This window comes from Trachypithecus francoisi, unplaced genomic scaffold, assembly GCF_009764315.1.
Source record: "Trachypithecus francoisi isolate TF-2019V2 unplaced genomic scaffold, Tfra_2.0 Lachesis_group4, whole genome shotgun sequence".
NCBI classification, from domain to species: Eukaryota; Metazoa; Chordata; class Mammalia; order Primates; family Cercopithecidae; genus Trachypithecus; species Trachypithecus francoisi.
Window position 1 is genome coordinate 42575175 of NW_022681469.1, and position 20340 is coordinate 42595514.

General features: G+C 40.9%; 1 long non-coding RNA gene across 1 annotated transcript in view; it reads left to right on the forward strand.

Annotated features, from left to right (window-relative positions):
• The first annotated feature begins 1155 nt into the window (after positions 1-1155).
• Positions 1156-20340, forward strand: part of LOC117073441 — a 68329-nt gene continuing 49144 nt past the window's right edge. The window contains exon 1 of the long non-coding RNA XR_004433235.1: positions 1156-1196. This is a non-coding gene — a long non-coding RNA (uncharacterized LOC117073441). The remainder of the gene's footprint in view (positions 1197-20340) is intronic.

Below are 20340 nucleotides of genomic sequence, written 5' to 3' on the forward strand. Positions count from 1 at the left end.
GTACATAGGCTGGAGAGAGAATTCTCGATGGGTCTTTCACGTTCCTGCACAACTTTCAAGCAGACTGATCACCCTGTGCTCTGGACTACCTTTTCAAAGGAAGTTTGCATAGCAAACAGCATTGGAAGATAGCATCACCCTTGAGAGCAAAGCACAAGGATGTTTACTGCCCATATAAGAAACTTGGGCTCCCTAAGCTCAAGGTGTCTCTTCTGTCATGCACCTTATTGTGTGTGCAGGCTTCCATCGGGAGCCATCTGTGTTGTCCCATGAGACATGGGAATAAGAGAAACTAATGCAAATACACTGATGCTCTTGGTGTTTGATGTGCCATGAGTAATAAAATCCTTTGCCTTTGAATCTGGAGTCATGTTTTCTGCTAGCATCCATGAAACTATAGCAAGCTAACTTGCTAGCTTGAAAGTAGGATAGAATCATAGACCTATTATAAAAGGGGATCAATTTTAGGAAGTGGCCTCAGATTTAGCCTCCCTCCAGTTCTTTTTGTTTCCTTTGGATACATGGTCTTGTTCTGTTGCCCAAGTTAGAGTACAGTGACATGATTACAGCTTATTACATCCTTGAACTCCTGGGCTCAAGTGATCCTCCCCACTCGGACTCCCAAATACCTAGGATTATGCCTGGCTAATTAAAAAAAAAATTTTTATAGGGGTGGAGTCTCACTGTGTTGCCCAGCCTAGTCTTGAACTCCTAGCCTCAAACCATTCTCCCACTTCAGACTCACAAAGTGCTGGGAATACAGGTGTAAGCCACATACCTGGACAAGTATTTTTTCTGGATGTGTTCCCTTCTTTGCTAGGTGCATAGGCATCATCTGGTGTCTCCCTCTCTCGTTTTCTTGGAAATTCCTTTAGTATCCTGTGTTAAATCCTCTTGAGATTTCCTATTTAGTTTCAGCATCCAGTGACTTCTTTTCTCTTGGTCTACTCATGTTTGTAGAATATATTGTCCAAAAGCTTCCTGAGAAAAATATCCAGGAGGTCAATTTTTGTAACTGCACCTATCTGAAAACGTCTTTATTTGACCGTTATGTTTCATTGATAGTTTGGATGGGCATAGAATTCTAGATTGGAATTAACTTTCGTTCAGAATTTGGAAGACTGCTTCATTGTCTCTAGAATTTTTTTGGTAAGTTCCTGTCAGGAAAAGCCAAATGGAAGAGACGTATAGGAAAGGTATGTGCGAAGAGGTGTAGGACTTTCATGCCCTTTCTGGAAATATCACCCTTCCAGCACCTCCATGTGTTCACTGGCCATTGCTGATTGACTCAGTCTCCAGCCCCTTTTCTCTCCCTGGAGGTGGGGCTGAAAGTTCCGACCCTCTAGCCACATGGTTGTTGGTTTCTTTGACCACCAGCCCCATCCTCCCAGAGGTACCTACTTAACATAAACTCAGGTGTGGTTGAAAGGAACTTATTACAAATGAAATTATGAAAAAAACCTTTCACTCCTATCACAGAAAATTCCAAGGGTTTTAGAAGCTCTGTGCCAGGAACTGGGGATGAAGACAGAATATACATTTCTTATTACCACACATCACAGTATCAGAGACCTGTGGGTCCTTCCATTCTGGAAAATCATGTTTTTTTTGTTTTGAAAAAACTTCTTAAATTATTTCATTGATGACTTGCATTCTTCCTCTTTCCCTGTTTTGTTTGGTTTGGTTTGGTTGTTTTTTTCTACCCTGCAACTTCAGTTGTTTGAATGTTCTTTCTCCTGGTTTGGTGCTCTAATTTTAAAAAATGTTTTTCGTTCTTATAGTTAATGTATTTTTGTTTTGGTTCTACTTTTTAATGGTCCTGACTAACCCTACTACTGATTTTTTCCTGTTGTTTGTTATTGACTCATGCTTATGAGTATTTGATTAAATAGTTGAATTTTACCTTAGGATGGTAGGAATGGGCCATTTTACGATTCTCACCTTGCTTTGGTCAGAAATTGCATAGCATAGAAGACTCTCCTGATCTGAAAGTCCGGCTAGGAGTATTTTAGAAGCCAAGTAGAGAAAGAGGGAAAGCTGTCTCAGCATCCACTATCCACATGTTCCCTTAAGTCCTGTTTTTGGTGTAAGATTTTAATCCTCAACTATGTTTGGTATCCACTGGTCCAGAATCCATTTATTTTACCCTCTCCAAAGAATAGACTTCACCTCAGCCCAGGTGCAGAAGGGACAAGTTGCTCAGCCACACAGAGGAGATGGTGAAGGTTGCTGTGAGCTGAGATCTCGCCACTGCACTCCAGCCTGGAAGACTCCATCTCAAAAAAAAATTTTTTTTTAAGTTAACAAGCACACAAAAAAAAAAAATTGGAAAAAAGGGAAGGAGACAAGAGCACTCGAAATGTTGAGGCCAGAAAGCAGATGGAGGGTTGTAGCCAACTTGGAGACCTCAAAAAGCCAAATCCTAATCTGGTGATGGTGAAAGCCAAGAACCAGTCTGATTTGTAACCACAGAATCCCCAAAGGTCCATGACATGATAGTAGCTGAATAGGAGGTTGTAGGTAGAGTTGGTGAACAGAATACGTGTCTGATTTTTTTTCTTCACTAAACCCTCTAGAAATAATTTTTTTGGCCAGGTGCGGTGGCTTATGCCTGTAATTCCAGCACTTTGAGGCCCAAGTGGGCAGATCATCTGAGATCAGGAGTTCGAGACCAGCCTGGTCAACATGGCAAGACACCGTCTCTACTAAAAATACAAAGCTTAGCCAGGCATGGTGGCACACACCTATAATCCCAGGCGATTCTCCTGCCTCAGCCTCCCGAGTAACTGGGCCTCAAAGTGCAATTACTATGCTGCAGCTGGAAAGAACATCCTGTTTTTGTTGCATGGATGCACCATCTATCACAGTAAGAATATTATTGAGAAGTTTTTGGGGTTTTGGGGCTTTTTCTAAAACACTATTTTTCAAAATACAAATCTGATAGTGTCACTCTCTCCACCCTACTTCTATTTCAGCAGCTTCTTTTCTAATGCTTTTAGATAAAGATCAAATTCCTAAGCATGAGTTCCAAAACCATATGGGGGCACAAATTTGTGGTGAAATAGATATATATTTTTGCAGCACAGTGTTGCTTGTTTCAAAGTCAAATTGAATTTGAGTGTCTGTAGGCAAGGATTGTACTCTCCATTTGACCATTGGTTTTGCAGCTCCATCTTGTAGAATACATGGTCATTTTACACATTATCTCCCCAGGCATTTAGGTACTCAAATCATTCACCTCTGCCTTGCAGTTTTTGGTGTCACCAGGTCATCTTTTACTACATTCCCTCATTCTCTCAGCTCCATCACTGGACTTCTTTTGCTTCTTTGTAAGCCCCTTGATCACTAGATGATATAGTCAAGTTAAACCACTTGATGCTTTCTAGGCAGCAATAAAATATTTTCATTATTTGAGTTTTGCAAATGAAAGCAAAAAAACAAAACTAACCTTAGAACACAAACAAAATATAAAACAACACAATGTTTTGCAATGATTTGCCTGGTTCTTTATTAGGCATCCACGTTGTTGTTGGGAGTACAGCAATGATAAGCAAACAAATCCTCAAAAAAGCAATATAGTAAAACAGTAATATCAGAATGTGAAGATATGTCCTCTAAACACTTTAATACTTACACCCATTACACCTGGATATTCTGAAGAATAAAAATGGAAGGTAGAAATGTTGGAGGCCTAAATAAGTGGAAATATGATTTGGGAGTTTGATTCTCTTCAGTGATAAATATTTAAGATAACCACACTACAATTGTTATATTGTCCTTGATGGGTTAGATATCCTAAAATCACAGATCATTTACTCAATTGTTGAACATGAAAGTAAACATTCATTTGTCTTGAATAAAAAAATCCTAATTCTAGTAGGCACCCTCAACAAGATAGTCATTTAATTCCAGATTAAATCACATGACACTTTTAATATTATAATTCTACCATACTGCATAACCCTAACTTTAATAAATGATAAACCTTAAAACAATTCACACACACAAACATGATTATCACACACTTATTAACAAAAGTAACAAATTTGAAACATGATATATAAAAATAGGCTCTGTAATTAGTAACTGTAACCAGTACCTCCAAATTAGGCAAATTTTTATCCAAATGAACTTTTGAAGAGAACCATTCGTGATGCTTGTGAGTCATAATATTCCTCTTTACCTTCCCTTCTAAACATCAGTGAAACTGGTTATTTACATTACAAACATTTGGGACTTTAAGGGACAGTATTCTAAACTCCTAAAAGAACCTCATTTATAGGTAACTATATCCTGTTGAGAAAGAATACATTTACTGTACCAGCGATTAAAACAGAAGGTAGGTTTTCTTTATTTTACAATCGCTTATTACCTAAAAGACTGCCTTCTGCCTTCCTTTTAAAAAGATAAACAGTAGGAGGAGCAAGAAAAATCATGTACAATACTAAATATATTTTTTGTTTGTCTTCATGGTTGACAAATACTCACTATGATAAAATAAATTTAATTTCTGTGTTAGCTATAATTTTTAGTTATAAACAACAAAGATAAACTCAAGTTACCTCGATTCTGAAGTATTTATTACAAGGAAATGGGGGAATTAAGGAATATGGGGGTCTCAGTCAGGTGATGAGGTATCAAGGACAGGAACTCCTCCATCTCTGAGCAGAAAAATAGGAACCTAATTGTGCCTGAGTTTCCTGGAGAACAGACTCCTTCTGGACTGGCAGGATCATTCCAGACAGGCTCATGGCAGCTCTAGGTTATCTATTCACCCCGGCAGTCCCTACGCTGCTGAGCCGTTAACATGACTCAACTCCTTCCTGGCCCTGCTGCTGCCCCTTCCAAAGCTATAAATTAATTAACTTACTTCTACTCCCCTCTGCCCAGCCCCTTCTCAGTTGTCTGGAAAAGCAAAAATAAATAAAAAAGATAAACTAGATGAAATGTTTTTGGAGGGAGGTAAGTACCACTCAATTGGTCTCCTGTTCATTCGAGAGGCTTCTTGGTTACTTAAGGGTTTTGCTCCCTTAGGCTCTCTGTTGGTTCATGACTTTCTGTGTCTCCATTTCAAACTTGGAATAAGAAGAATCTGATTGGCAGAGTTAGTACCTGTCATCTCTGCTGGGCAAAGATCTCATTCCATATGGCCTCATAGTGTACTCTTAGGTGCCATTTTCTTATTAAATGATTAATAAATGGTACTTATTATGAAGTGACATTTTGAAAATATTTTTAATATTGAAAATATGTCTTTATACTTTAGAAGCTTGTAAACCACCATGCTATAGCATAGTATTTCATTGTTGGTAATCTGTATCTCTGATGATCTGAATGTTAAAATCATCTCTGGAGACAAATCAATTCTGTGCTTCTTCAAATAAATTGTATTATGTTTATTAGAGTCTAATTGATAATATATAACATTTTCCCTTCATTGATAAGTGATTACAGTGATTTTCATCTTGGAAAACATTAATAATTCTACAGTCCTTGTTTTTAAAACACAGATGCATATTTAAGAAAACAGACTTTATATTTTAGAGTAGTTTTAGGTTCATAGAAAAATTGAATAGATGATATATTTTTCATATATCTTCCTCCCCCACACATACATAGACTCTTCCATTATCAACATCCCACTAGAGTGGTACATTTGTCACAAATGATGAACCTACATGTACACATCATTATCACTAGAATTCATAGTTTACATGAGGATTCACCCATTATACAAATGGACAAACATATAATGATGTATATCTACCACTATAGTATCATACAGAGTAAAGCAACAGGAACCCTAAAAACCTTCTGTGCTCTATCTATCTATCCCTTCCTCCCACTTATCTCTGGCAAGCACTGATTTTTTTTTTTTTTTTTTTGCTGTCTTCAAGTTTTACCTTCACACAGAATGGCATATAGTTGAAATTATACAGTGTGTAGCCTTTTCAAATTGCCTTATTTTACTTAGTAATATTTATGTAAGTTTCCTCTATGTCTTTTCATGGCTTGATATCTCATTCTCTTTTAGCACTGAATCATACTCCATTGTCTGGTTGTACCACAGTTTATTTATCCATTCACCTACTGGGGGTGTCTTGGTTGCCTCCAAGTTTTGACAATTATGAGTAAAGCTGCTATAAACATCTGTGTGCAGGTTTTTGTGTAGGCATAAGTTTTCAGCTTCTTTGGGTAAATACCAAGGAGTGTGATTACTGGATCATATGGTAACAATATGTTTAATTTTATAAGAAACTGGCAAACTGTCTTCCAAAGTGGCTGTACCAATTCGCATTCCTACCAGCAATGAGTAAGAGTTCTTGTAGCTGTACATCCTTACCAGCATTTGGTGTTGTCAGTGTTCTGGATTTTGGCCATTGTAACAGGTAAGTGGTGGTATCTCGTTGTTTTAATTTGCATTTCTCATATGATGTGGAGCATCTTTTCATATGCTTATTTGTCATCTGTATGTCTTCTTTGGTGACGTGTCTTTTAAGGTCTTTGGTTCTTTATTTTTTAAGAGGTGAGGTCTCACTCTGTCACCCAGGCTAGAGTGCAGTGGCACAATCATATCTCACCGGAGCGTTAAACTCCTGGGCTCAAATGATCCTCCTGCCTAAGCCTCCTGAGTAGCTAGGACTACAGGCATGTGCTACCACATTGGACTAATTCTTTATTTTTTGTAGAGATGGAGTCTCGCTATGTTGCCCAGGCTGACCTCAAATTCCAGGTCTCAAGCAGTCCTCCCTCTCTAAGGCTGGGATCACAGGCATGAGCTACCGCATCTGGCCTTTGGCTCGTTTTTTAATTGTTGTGGTATGTGGGTTCTTACTGCTGAGTTTGAGGCTTATTTTTCAAACTACAAGTCTAAGAATTCTTTTGTTTTCTGGAACAATTGTATTAAAGTAACTTATAAGATGATGACTCTCCTAAATAAATCCAGTGCTCATGGGAGGGAAGGATAGCCCAATGAAATATAAGAAATTATATGACACATTTTAGTCAAGTTTGATTTTCTCTTGCCTCTAGCCATTCCTTTCCTATAGCTAGAGGATTCTTGGGTTTCACTTTTTTTTTTTTTTGAGATGGAGTCTCGCTCTGTCGCCCAGGCTGGAGTGCAGTGGCACGATCTTGGCTCATTGCAAGCTCCACTTCCTGAGTTCATGTCATTCTCCTGCCTCAGCCTCCCGAGTAGCTGGGACTACAGGTGCCCGCCATCATGCTATTTTTTTTGTATTTTTAGTAGAGATGGGGTTTCAAAGTGTTAGCCAGGATGGTCTTGATCTCCTGACCTTGTGATCCTCCTGCCTCAGCCTCCCAAAGTGCTGGGATTACAGGTGTAAGCCACCGTGTCCAGCTGGGTTTCATTTTTACTTCTCCTGTAGAGGTGGTAATGAGCATGAAAGAAAGCAGAAAAAAAAATACTTACATAATTTAAGATGTGTAATGCTTGGAATATTTCAGTTTCCTACTTAAGGAAAATACTAAATTCATTTTTGTTAATTTTAGTGAAAAAATAAGAAAGAGTATATTAAGAAGTCAAGAAACCTGTATTGGTGCCAGATTAAACACTGCAAATCAGGGCAATGGCTCCACCGAGGTGACGTATCTTGCAGTTTTGATGTATAATGGGAACTGATGTATAATGGGGACTGATCTGGAAACCAAAATAGTGGTTAGCCTGGAATGGCTCAGGATAATTTATTGTAACTCAAATTTGTATTCAAACTAAGCAGGCAACTCTGGCAGATCTAAGATGGGAACAAAAGACTACCTTTCTCCCCTTATAAGTCACAGAGAGGGTTATATTCATAAAAATTATCTTGCATTTTGCTGTGCTTGTTGATACATGTAAAATCCAGTTGTGAGGTAAACAGGGGATTTTGAGAGAGTTGAGATTCTATGTAAACAAAACTTATATGCGTATTTTTGACTGCTAATTCAGAATTGTTTTTGTGAGTGTCCAGAGCCTACTGGGAGATGAGAAAGGTCTTCTGAGGCTTCCTTTGGCTGGGCTGGAGGAGGCTGGGAGCCTGGGGTGTGGCACACTGAGGGAGTAGAGGGGAAAGAAGAGTGAACAGAAACAGGAAAAGGGAGAGCTCTTTTCCCCACCCTCTGTGGCTTACAGAAAAGGGAAACTGGACCCAGCAAGTGCAACTGCAGGAGAACCAGCATGTCAGTGGTTAGATAAGCCCTCACACTAGCACAAGCAGAAGTGCCAGCAGCCTGAAGAGGTTTTGACCCTAGGTTGAGCAACGTAAATCTTAGAAAGCCATGCCCAAGCCCTGGGAAAGGTGTCTGTACCCAAATTCAAGATGTAGGGTGGTGGAACACTGGAAGCAAGATGATAAGTAACATGAATTGCTGGTCAAGCATCTGAGAAAAGAGCCCTCAGTTGTATTTTAGAGTTTGTTTTTAATAAGGGTTTGCTCTAAAAATACTGTAGGAGAAATAAACAGGTAACTAAAGGGTAGCACTGAGGGTAGCACTGAGGGAAAGTCCTTCTGAGGAGTGCCAGTTGAGCTGAGGCCCGATGGATGAAATGAGCCAGACAAGTTACGGGGATAGGAGGCAGGAAGAGGGAAAGAAATGCAAAGGGAAGAAATGGGTCACATTCTGGATTCCACCCTAACAGTTCCAAATCACTTTCCTGAATACCTTACTGTATAAGTGGAAAGGTGACTAGTTATAGGAGTGTTACATGTTGGAGAAATGTGTAGGATTCAGTTTACGTGGACCAAAACATGCAATAAGATCACTTCGGACCTCATTTTTATCATCATTCAATGATGCTTTCTTATGCTTCATTTTGCTTGATTTCTACCAAACACATTTCTGTCAACACGTAAGACATTTTTTCATATGTTGCCCAGGCTGGTCTTGAACTCCTGGGCTCAAACCATCCTCCTGCCTCGGCCTCCCAAGGTGTTGGGATTACAGGCATAAACCACAGCACTTGGCCTGTCCTACATTTCTAGCTGTTTATAAAACAGCTCTACCTGGATGTAATAGGCTTACTTTCCAAAACAGAAGACAAAATTCATGTTCCTTTCAGTGTGGATTCTCTTCCTGACTTCCCCATTTGTGTTGGCGACTCCTATTGTCCTACTGATGAAAATCTCAAAACTTTGTAATGGCCAGGTGTGGTAGGTAGCTCATGCCTGTAATACTCCCAGCACTTTGGGAGGCAGAAGTGAGAGGATCACTTGAGCCTAGGAATTCTGAGACCATCCTGGGCAACATAGCAAGACCCTGCCTCTATTTTTAGTGTAAAAACAAAAATACTTTATAGAACGTTTGCTTCCTCACCCCACTGGAGATTCAAATTCTGATGCAAATTATTGTGGAGTCTCTCAGAGTCATTTTTTCCTTCCCATTTTTACTGTTAACACTCATACTTTTTGTCGTCCTTAGTTTTCACATAGATGATTTCAAATATCTCTTATTAGAATTTTCACTGTATAGACACTCTCTTCCATCTTTCTTCCTCTGCCAGGCTGTTTAAGAATCTACATGATTTCTATATGGTCTATTGGCTTAAGAGAGAAACTTTTATTTTATTTTATTTTATTTTTTTTTTGAGACAAAGTCTCGCTCTGTCGCCCAGGCTGGAGTGCAGTGGCTGGATCTCAGCTCACTGCAAGCTCCGCCTCCTGGGTTCACGCCATTCTCCTGCCTCAGCCTCCCGAGTAGCTGGGACCACAGGCGCCCACCACCTCGCCCGGCTAGTTTTTTGTATTTTTTTTTTTTAGTAGAGACGGGGTTTCACCATGTTAGCCAGGATGGTCTCGATCTCCTGACCTCGTGATCCGCCCATCTTGGCCTCCCAAAGTGCTGGGATTACAGGCTTGAGCCACCGCGCCCGGCCAAGAGAGAAAATTTTAAATAAGATCTAGTAATTAGTCCCATTTGCTAAACAGTTTTCTCTTTCACTTTTCTCCAAACTGCATTCTCTGTTCATGTTATATTTGACATGCTTTGTGACATTGCCAGGATTCTTTCCATTTCTAAAAAAAAAAAAAAAGAAAGAAAGAAAAAAGAAAAAAAAATCCCCTCTCAATCTCAAGTGAAAGCCCTTTGGACCAGTTGTTCTCAAATGTTAGTGCATATTGAAATTACCCAGAGGGTTTGTGAAAGCAGATTGCCAGGCTCAACCCAGAGTTTCCAATTCAGTAGAGGGTCAATAATTTGCGTTTCTAACAAGTTCTCAGATGGTGCTGATGCTGCTAGTCAGGGACCGCCCTTTGAGAATCACTGTTTTAGACCAGTATGTCTCAGCCCCAAGTTCCAAATTAGGATCACCCGGTGTAGGGCTGTAGTGGATGCTGAGACTCTGCCCAGACCTCCCTCCCAGGACTAAGATGCTCATTTCCCCCAGTGGCTGGATGTGTTGGTTGCTGATGGCTCCAGCCATTTTCTCTAAGGACTACCCTTGTATATATCCTCTGTATCATGCCCCCCAGTTTGAGATTCAAAAAACAAACATCCACAGTTCTTCAGAACATTCTGCTGTGTCCCTTCCCAGTTAAGTCACTAAAAGATGACTGTTGATTGCCATAAATTAGTTTTACCTATGTTCTTAAAATTTTAACAATTGAGTTACTCAGTATGTACTCTTTTGTCTTCTTTCTCTCAATAAAGTGCCTGTGAGATTCATCTCTCTTGTTCCATGTGTTAGTAGTTCATAATTTTTATTGTTGTCTAGTATCCCCTTGTATCAATGTACTACAATTTATCCATTCTTCTATTGAGGGACATTTGTGTTGTTTCCAGTTGTTGGATATAGGCATTGTTAATCTCTTCAATCAGTCTGTGGCTTGTCTTTTCACTTTCCTGGTGATGTCTTAATTTTAATTAAGTTAAACTTAGTTTTTTCTTTTATGGTTATCTTTTGTCTCTTCAAGAACTCTTTTCCTACACCTGAGACTTTAAAACATACTGATGGTCAGGACTCACTCAAACCAATTAAATCAGGATTATGGGCATTTTTAAAAAAAGCTTCTCAGGTGATTCTAAAGTGTAACTAGATTTGAGAACCAGAAGACTCAGACTGTGAGCTTCTTAAGGGTAGAAATGGTGACTGCTTGTTTATACAGCTCAGGACTCAATGCTGGACACAGTGGTGCTTCATAATCACCGGGTGATTTTTGATGAATTTAATTCCCCTTTCCAAGATCATCTCAAATTCCATCTTTTCTATGAATCCTTCTTCACGTTGTTACCAATAGTCTTATTCTCAGAATATTTTTCCCTAAAAGTGTTTCTCAATTGCTGTATTAGTCCATTTTCACAATACTATAGAGAACTACCTGAGACTGGGTAACTTATAAAGAAAAGAGGTCTAATCGACTCACAGTTCCACCTGGCTGGGGAGGCCTCAGGAAACTTAACAATCATGGCGGAAGTCAAAGGGGAAGCATGACACGTCTTACATGGCACAGGAGAGAGTGCAAAGCGGGAGGTGCCACACATTTTTAAACCATCAGATCTTGGGAGAACTCACTCGTGAGCCATCACTAGGGATATGGTACTAAACCATTAGAAACAACCCCCATGATCTAATCACTTCCCACCAGGCCCCACCTTCAACAGGTGGGGATTAGAGTTTGAGATGAGATTTGGGTGGGGAGACAGAGCCAAACCATATCAATTGCTTTAAGTATTTACACCTTCTCTCCCCAACCAATTTGCAAAAACTGTTAGGATAAAGAATGTTTAGGGGAAGCCCTTATTGTCTCTTTCTCTTGTTTCTATGAGGAGATTTGGCTCCAGTCTCTGGAAGGAACAGTATCTTTGTCCATTTAGACTGCTATAACAAAGTACCATGAACTGGGTAGCTTATAAACAACAGAAATTTGTTTTTCACACAATTAGAAGCTAAGAAGTCCAAGATCAAGACACTTGCAGATTTGGGTTTTGGCAAGGGCTTTCTGCTTCATAGATGGTGTTTTCTTGCTGTGTCTTCATGCTGTGGAAGGGGCTATATAGCTCTCTGGGGTCTCTTCTATAAGTACATTAATCTCAATCACGAAGGCTTCACCCTCATGATGTACTTTCCTCCCACAGGCCCCACCTCTTAAATATCATACCTTTGGGGTTAGGATTTTAACGTATGAATTTTGGGGAAACACAAACATTCACACCATAGTAAACCATTTTAAAATATTATTTCCACCTCCTCTCTCCATCCCCTCATCTTTTCTCTTCCCTATCCTCTCTCTCCTGAGAAGTAACTAACAGGCTGGTAAGATGGAGAGAGAGAGTCCAGTGGACCTCCCACTCCATGGACAGTGAAAACCAGGATTCCTCCTATTCTCTCTCTTCCTCTACCTGCTGCACATACCACTAAGAGGATGCCAGGGCCCTCTTGGCCTCTTCTATGCAGTTAAAATACGAAGTTTAGTTAGCCAATTAAACTTCTCTACCTGGATTTGGTTGGGGAGGTTATATTCATGCAGATTCCAAGGTTCAGGGTATCAAAGTATGAGACTATCATCCCATATTAAAAATAAAAAAAGACAAAATTGAATGGATTGTTAAGCATAGGAAAGGGAGTACAGTCTCTTGGAGCAGATCACTAATTTATATAGAGTCTCACAGAAGTGTGAAGTTCAGTGATTGGCGAAGCTGCAGAGGTTCAAGAGCTTCAACATCATCTGCAGAGGTGTGGGTGCACAGATGAGGCTCTTGTTAATGGGTTGCCACTATGGTGTATTTATTGAGGTGAGTCTGTGATTGGCTGGCTTTCAGAAGTAAGCAGCTAATGCCGATTGTAAACAACTTGTGAAAGCTGTTCACCAAAGCAAATTGCTGTTGCTGGCTTGACCAGGTTCCAAACTGGTTCTGAGTGCCACTTATTAATGTGGCTATAGGACAAGCAGGCCTTTCCAAGGGGGTGGGAATTTATTTTCTTCCCCATTCAGCTTTACTGGCAGTAAAGCTGGCGCTGTCCTTTTATCATCTTCAGGCCGCTTGTGCATGTTTCTCCAACCGGTTAGAAGCTGGAGAGAAGAAGTGATTGGTGCTGGCAAACTTCCCCAGGCCAGGAGGATTAGGGCTGAAATAGGCCCCTTATAGCAGGAAGGAACTTATGAGTTCATTCAATTTAGAGAGTTTTTAAACATTTCAAAATGATGCAAACATCTCTTTAAGAAGAAAACTTAATGTAATCAAAGAACTAGCATCCGTCTCCCTTTTATCTGGGACATAGGGAGAAAGCAGATGTTTCTGTCTTTCACCCCCACTAAAGTGGTTACTTGGAAGCTGAAGGTAGGTGTCTCCCAATCTTCTGCATTGATTCTGGCTTGGCTGTGCACCTCGGTCACTTTGCTGCTGGTCACCTCCTTGAAGTCCTGTGCACAGGCCCTGATTGGGATATGATATCTACAATCTGAGGCTAGATAGGGGAAGAGAATGTGGTACAATGCAGATTTTGATTCAGTAGGTCTTAGGTAGGGCTAGAGATGATGCATTTCTCCCAAGTCCCCAGGTGATGTCCATCCTGTCGATCTGCCACCACAGTTTGAATAGACAGGGATCACACTCACAGGCAAAGGATCATTAGGAAAACCAGGAGGCTGTGGACACAGCTAAGTCCACAACACATTGCACGGACTTGACACTTAAGGTGGAGTCTAAGCTGGGTTTGGGGTCTGCACAGCAGGTCCCCGTTGTGACCCTTTCACTGCAGTGAGTTGCAGTCATCACCGCAGATTTATGACTTTAGGAGGCTGTGGGCATTTTGCTTTCATAAACCCCATCCTCGTACAAATATTAAAAATTGTATTTTATGATTACACTGGCCCAAAGAGGAATCATTCCAGGCTGAATTCATTATTATATGTAATTATATATGTATACACATATATTTGGATTTTAATAGAAATGAAAGTTACAACATTTTTGTGGGCCCCTAAAGGTGTCATGGGCCCTAGGCACCATACCTAACAGAGAAGTCAACTGTAGTGAGTCTGCCTGCTGGACCAAACATACACAACTGCCAGGAGAAAAGCACTTTTCAGAAGCAGTGCTGTCTCAATTACTAAGAAGGATAAAAATATTTTCTTAACTGCCTTAAATTTGCAAAGCATCTTCCTTTCTGTGGCACGATATTAATATTCAGCATAGAAATTAATTCAATTTGTTCATTCCCCTCCCTGCTGCTTTCCAAATTGTGCTCATTTGGATTTGTCATGAATAAAAGAAAAGGGTGTAATATTTTAATGGCTGCGTCCTTAATTACAAAAAGAGGAGCTTTGAGACTCTTCTCCAGGAAGAGGTTGATTACATTTTTCATTAGGGGCCTGCTCCATTTCAGTCTACAGGTATTTTATTCTTACAATTACAATGTAGAAAACAGATGCAAGTGGAACTGCTCTGGCTGAGATGGGGGCTGGGGTCCTGCCTGCACTGCACGGCTTCCCCTCCATACGTCCTGGGAGGCCAGTACACCTCTGGGGAATGGCCCTGCAGAACCCAATTTGTGAGCCCCCAATAGAATCCACAACATCTACCATACTTCACACATAAGGAATCAGAGGGCCAGAGAGTGTGATTGTGTCTTCTATTTTTAATTTTTGTTACTTTAATTTTTTTTTTTTTTTGCTTTTTTAGAAACAAAGTGTTGCTTTGTCGCCCAGGCTGGAGTGCAATAGCACGATCATTACTCATTTTAACTTTGAACTCCTGGGCTCAAGCGATCCTCCCACCTCAGCCTCCTGAGTAGCAGGTGTGTACCACCAAGTCTGACTTCTTCTATTTTTTAAATCATAAAGTCTGATGTGTTTCCAGGTATACTGGTTTATTAGTGTAGATACCTGCCTTCCTTCTAGACAGAATGATGACTCACTACTCTGTTACTCTGAATGATTTTGATCCCTGAACCACACCCTGATTTCCTGGAGGGAAAAAAGAAAGGCTGGGATGGAATTGTCAAGGTGAACAATGATGTTCTTCTACCTAGAAAGAAGTAGGGATTGCTAATAATAATAGCACATAGATACTTAAGAAAGATAAGGCCCTGTTCTAAACACTTGACAGGTGTTGCTGTATACACCTGGTGGCAGTGGTAGGAGGTGGGTGTCCATGCTAACGAAGGAACAGAGAATTTCAGTAACTTTTCTAGGGTCACTCATTACCCAGTTTTGGAGTTAGGTCATTGACCTAGCCAGTTTGCCTCCAGGGTCTGGCTATTAATCCATCTTCAATGGGAATAACCCTAAACGTTCCCTTCCTAGTGTTGACATTTTCTGCTTCGAGAAGACATTTTTTCCTCTTGATTTTTCACTTAGCTTCTGTCGCCTCTCCAAGGAATTAAGAAATCTTCAGCATCCTTCCTTGTCTAGTGGTATTGCTCGCCTCACTCCAAAATCCATCTCCACGTAAGAACTTCGGGTCACGATTCTAGTTGATCCCCATATTTGTGCTCATGAGGAGTGAATTCCCACGTGGAACTGTCTTGGGGGCCTAGTGTGGAGATCCTGGGAGCTGCTTTAGAGTCAGAGCTGGAGCCAGGTTCAGATTGTCTCTGGACCTCAGAGTGCTTGCTGTCTCTCCCCACCAGCATTCTCCCCACAGGCATGCCCTCCGTGCCTGGACGCCATGTCTGCATCTCAGCACTGAGCCCTTCCTACTTGACCAATAAGTCAAGCTGTATCCATGTCCAGAGAACTGCGCAACACACGGAGCTCTTGTCAAAACTGAGCTTGATGCTCTCCTATTTCTGGCAGGCAGATAAGTGTTCAGACAAAAGATAGCCTCCGGGGCAGCCAGACTACAAACAGTGCTGGTCTTATTACTTACTAGCTTGGAGACATTGAGTAAGCAATTGAAGCACACTCAACTGTGCCTCCCATTTCTTATCAACACAATGAAAATATTGACAGTATCTGTGTCATTTAGCTGTTGTAAAGAACGATTGAGATAATACAGATAAAGCACTTAGGACAGTGCCTGATTCATAGCAAAGAATTAATAAACAGTAGCTTTTATTCCTATGAGATAGTTGGCAATGGAAAAGAAGACGAAGTGGCCTCCTATGATGATTTGAGTATATTTTAACACTAGAATTCTCATGGTATATTTCAGCACCCGAGCAGACCCTCTTCCATTGTATAATGAAAGAAACACATATCTCTCAGCCTGAGGATAAAAGTCTCCATCCACAGGCCAGGCACAGTGGCTCATGCCTGTAATTCCAGCACTTTGGGAGACCGAGGCAGTTGGATCACCTGAGGCCAGGAATTGGAGACCAGCCTGGACAACATGGTGAAACCCCGTCTCTACTAAAAATACAAAAAAATTAGCCAGGCGTGGTGGCACGCACCTGTCATTCCAACTACTCAGGAGACTGAGGCAGGAGAATCACTTGAACCCAGGAGGTGGAGGTTGCAGTGAACCGAGATCGCACCATTGTGCTCCCGCCTGGGCGACAAGAGTAAAACTTCATCTCAAACAAACAAACAAACAAAAAGTCTGTATCTACTTATGCTCCTTACAATTGGGTGGGGACCAAGCAGAGGCCAGTTAGCAACATTAATTTTTTGGGAGTTGTCAAACTAACTCACCCCAGTGAAGCTGACTCCACGATGGCTGTTAGTCATAGCCTGGGTTGTGTTACCGAATCACATCTGATTCACTGGTTTCACCTCCACCAGCAGAAAACCTGTGTGCAACTCCATGGGCAGACACTCCCAAGCCTGTGCTCAGCTTTCTTCCACATCAGTATTCCTCCAGCTATGCTCTTGACTTCGTTTTGTCTGAGATTTTTTACCACTCCTAAAGGATACCCTTTTACAGCTTGGCCTTCCTGCCTTAACCATTTTCTTTTTTTAAATAACAACTTTTATTGTGAAAAATATATAAATATATAAATCCACGTTGTGGTGGACACTGAGGTGCTGCTCAATTCCTTTCAGGAATGAAGGACTTTGTCTTGGCTGTTGGGAATGTTGCCAGCAAAAAGCCTGTAGTTGTCAGCACCCTGTGTGGATGACCTCAGCTGATGAGGGCTGCTTTGCCCAAGGTCAAGATCCTCTCCCAGGTGGGCTGCATGCAGTGACTGACTAACATGGTGTACAAAGAGCTGTCTCCCATCACCAAATCAGGACAACTCCGAAGGGCCATCCAAGGTTCAAAACTATGTGGTTGGCCAGACCTCCATTGAGACTACTTTGCCGATCAACTTCTTCCACTACTGGATTCTGCTTCGTTTGTTTTCCTCCCACAGTTGTTGATTCCAAGAAACACATCCAGATAAATCTCTTACATAATAATCTCCATCTCAGAGACTGTTTCCTGTAATTCCAACTTTTGATAGGTGTATAAAGCATTTACGTTGTTTAAAGAAGAATAAACATTCATGCACCCTCCATCTATCCGGCTAATGACATAGAGTATTTTACCAGTGCTTTGAAGCCACTATATTCCCCTTCCCCCATTACATCCCCTTCCTGCCTGCACCTTCACCCAGGTAACTACTAACCTGAGTTTTGTGTTAATCATTGTTTTGTTTTACTTTATATTATTATCCCAAATAATAGGATAAATGTCCTGAAATATTTATCCCAAGAGGTAAGTGTTTATTTGGGATAATAATATAAAGAAAAGCAAAATAATGATATGTATATATATATATATAATATACACACACATTACATATATATATTTATATATTTCAGTCCTTTCCTTCAATATTATGTTTTTGAGCTTAGCATGGAAGCGCGCACAAAGGATGCTCCGTTACTATTTATTCTCTGTCTCTCTTTTTGTTTTTCATAATTACAGATTCTTTCTCACAGCCCTCTGCAGGAACTAACCCTATTGACTCTTTGATCTCAGACTTCTGGCCTCTAGAACTATGGGAGAATCCATTTCTGTCATGTAAGCAAGTCAGCTGGTTTGTGGTACTTTTTTTTGTTTGTTTTTTTGAGATGGAGTCTCCCTCTGTTGCCTAGGCTGGAGTGCAGTGGTGTGATCTTGGCTCACTGCAACCCCCACCTCCTGAGTTCAAGCGATTCTGCCTCAGCCTCCTGAGTAGCTGGGATTACAGGCACCTGCCACCACACCCGGCTCTTTTTTTTGTTTTTAGTAGAGATGGGGTTTCACCATGTTGGTCAGGCTGGTCTCAAACTCCTGACCTCAGGTGATCCACTCACCTTGGCCTCCCAAAGTGCTGGGATTACAGGCATGAGCCACCCTGCCTGGTCTGTTTGTGGTATTTTGTTATGGTAGTCCCAGGAAATTAAAGTAGTCTCTCATCTTCTCTGCCTCCCTTCTGTCTATATATTCTATGGGCCCAACCATGAGAGGAAAGCAGTCATAGCAGGGTATACATGTTTTGATAAGTCTGAGTTTCTGTCAAAGGAAGTAGTCTAAAAATGCTGGACAACTTTTCAAAGTAAATCCTTGTTAAAGCTGGGAAAATCGAGTACTGATTCAGCTTTTCAGTTTGTGGGGACAAAAATAAGAAAGGCAGCAGACACTAAAAACAGAAGCATTCTGACACCAGAGCTAGGCTGGGAGGAGTTTTAAGGGACAGTGCCACTGAAATCATTCATTCTGAGCTGCAGGAGCAGGAAGTGTGGCCAACAGGCAGATGCTGGGCAACAGTTGCTGACAGGTGGAGAAGGGCTAATTCGTGCCCAGCTAGAGAGGAACTCAGGTGCCGGAGAAGCTGGAGGTCAGAAACAGGAGACCCCAGGCAAGGTGCTGAGGATGGAGCGAGGGAATGCAGGGCAAGGACTTTGGCTAAGGCAGTAGCTGAGCCTCCACTGAGCCTTCCTCTTCTGATTGATATATATGAGTGTTGTTTCATTAATCACAGCAGCATCCATGTTCCCTTGAAAAATAGTAATATGTATGAATGTGTATCTGTAGTCACGTTATATATCATGTATCAGGTGTTCAATCTATGAACAATACTTGTGTTGTTCATGGCAGTGCTTCTCAAACTCTTATGCTGGAGTATTTTCAGTGGCAAAAGAAGTGTAACCAGGACCCTGAAAGTGTATTTTACTTTGAAATTTGTATTTTATGATGTATTTTTAAACCTAACCACTAACTCCTTCTCCTCGTGCGCCGAACCAATCTTCTGGTAAAATTGTCATGTGACTTCACTCATTTGCTGGTGTGTTGCCACTGACTCAAGGGTCATATGCACCTGGGTGAGAAACACAGGCATACAAATTGGGGAGTCCTTACCATTACTTAGGGCCTTCTGAAGAATCTACAGACCACAAATTGAGACTTGGGATAATCAGATAAGAGAAATTTTGTGTAAATGAAACTATGCCAACACGTTACTTTCTCCAGTTTACATTTATCTTCCAATAAATATTTCATAAATGACCCTGAGTGATACAATGGTCAGGACAGGTCAGCAGGGGAAAATACAGGTAGATACATTTAGTTTTTAAAAATAAGCTTTTAATTTTAGAACAGTTTTAGATACACAAAAAAATGTGTCTGGGTGCGATGGCTCACACCTGTAATCCCAGCACTTTGAGAAGCCAAGGAGGGCAGATTACTTGAGCCCAGAGTTTGAGACTAGCCTGGGTATCATAGCAAGATCCCCATCTCTACAAATAATTTTAAAAATTAGCTGGGTGTGGTGGCGTGCCCCTGTAATTCCAGTTAATCAAGAAGCAGAGGCAGGAGAATTGCTTGAACCTGGGAGGCAGAGGTTGCAGTGAGCCGAGATCGTGACACTGCACTGCAACCTGGGCAACAAAGTGACACTGTCTCAAAAAAAAAAAAAAAAGTAGAGAAGAATGTGAAGATAGTACATAGTGTTCCCCCATATGCCACACCTAGTTTCCCATATTATTAACCTATGACATCAGTATGCTACATTTGTCACAATTGTTAAACCAAAATTGATATACTATTATTAACTGAAGCCTCTAGTTTATTCAGATTCTTCAGTTTTTAGGTAATTTTTTTTTTTCTTTTTGAAACAGGATCTCACTGCATTACTCAGGCTAGAGTGTGGTAGCACAATCACGGCTCACTGCAGCCATGACCTCCTAGGCTCAGTTGATACTCCTACCTCAGTCACCTGAGCAGCTGGGACCACAGGTATGCGCCACCATGCTGGCTAATTTTAAAAATTATTTGTAGAGATGGGGATCTTGCTATGATGCCCAGGCTGGTCTTGAACTGCTGGGCTCAAGTGATCTGCCTTCCTTGGCCTCCCAAAGTACAAGCGTGAGTCATCACACCTGGCCACATTTTTCTGTATATCTAAAACTGTTCTAAAATTAAAAGCATATTTTTATTTATTTATTTATTTATTTATTTTTTGTATTATTTTAGTAGAGACGGGGTTTCACCGTGTTA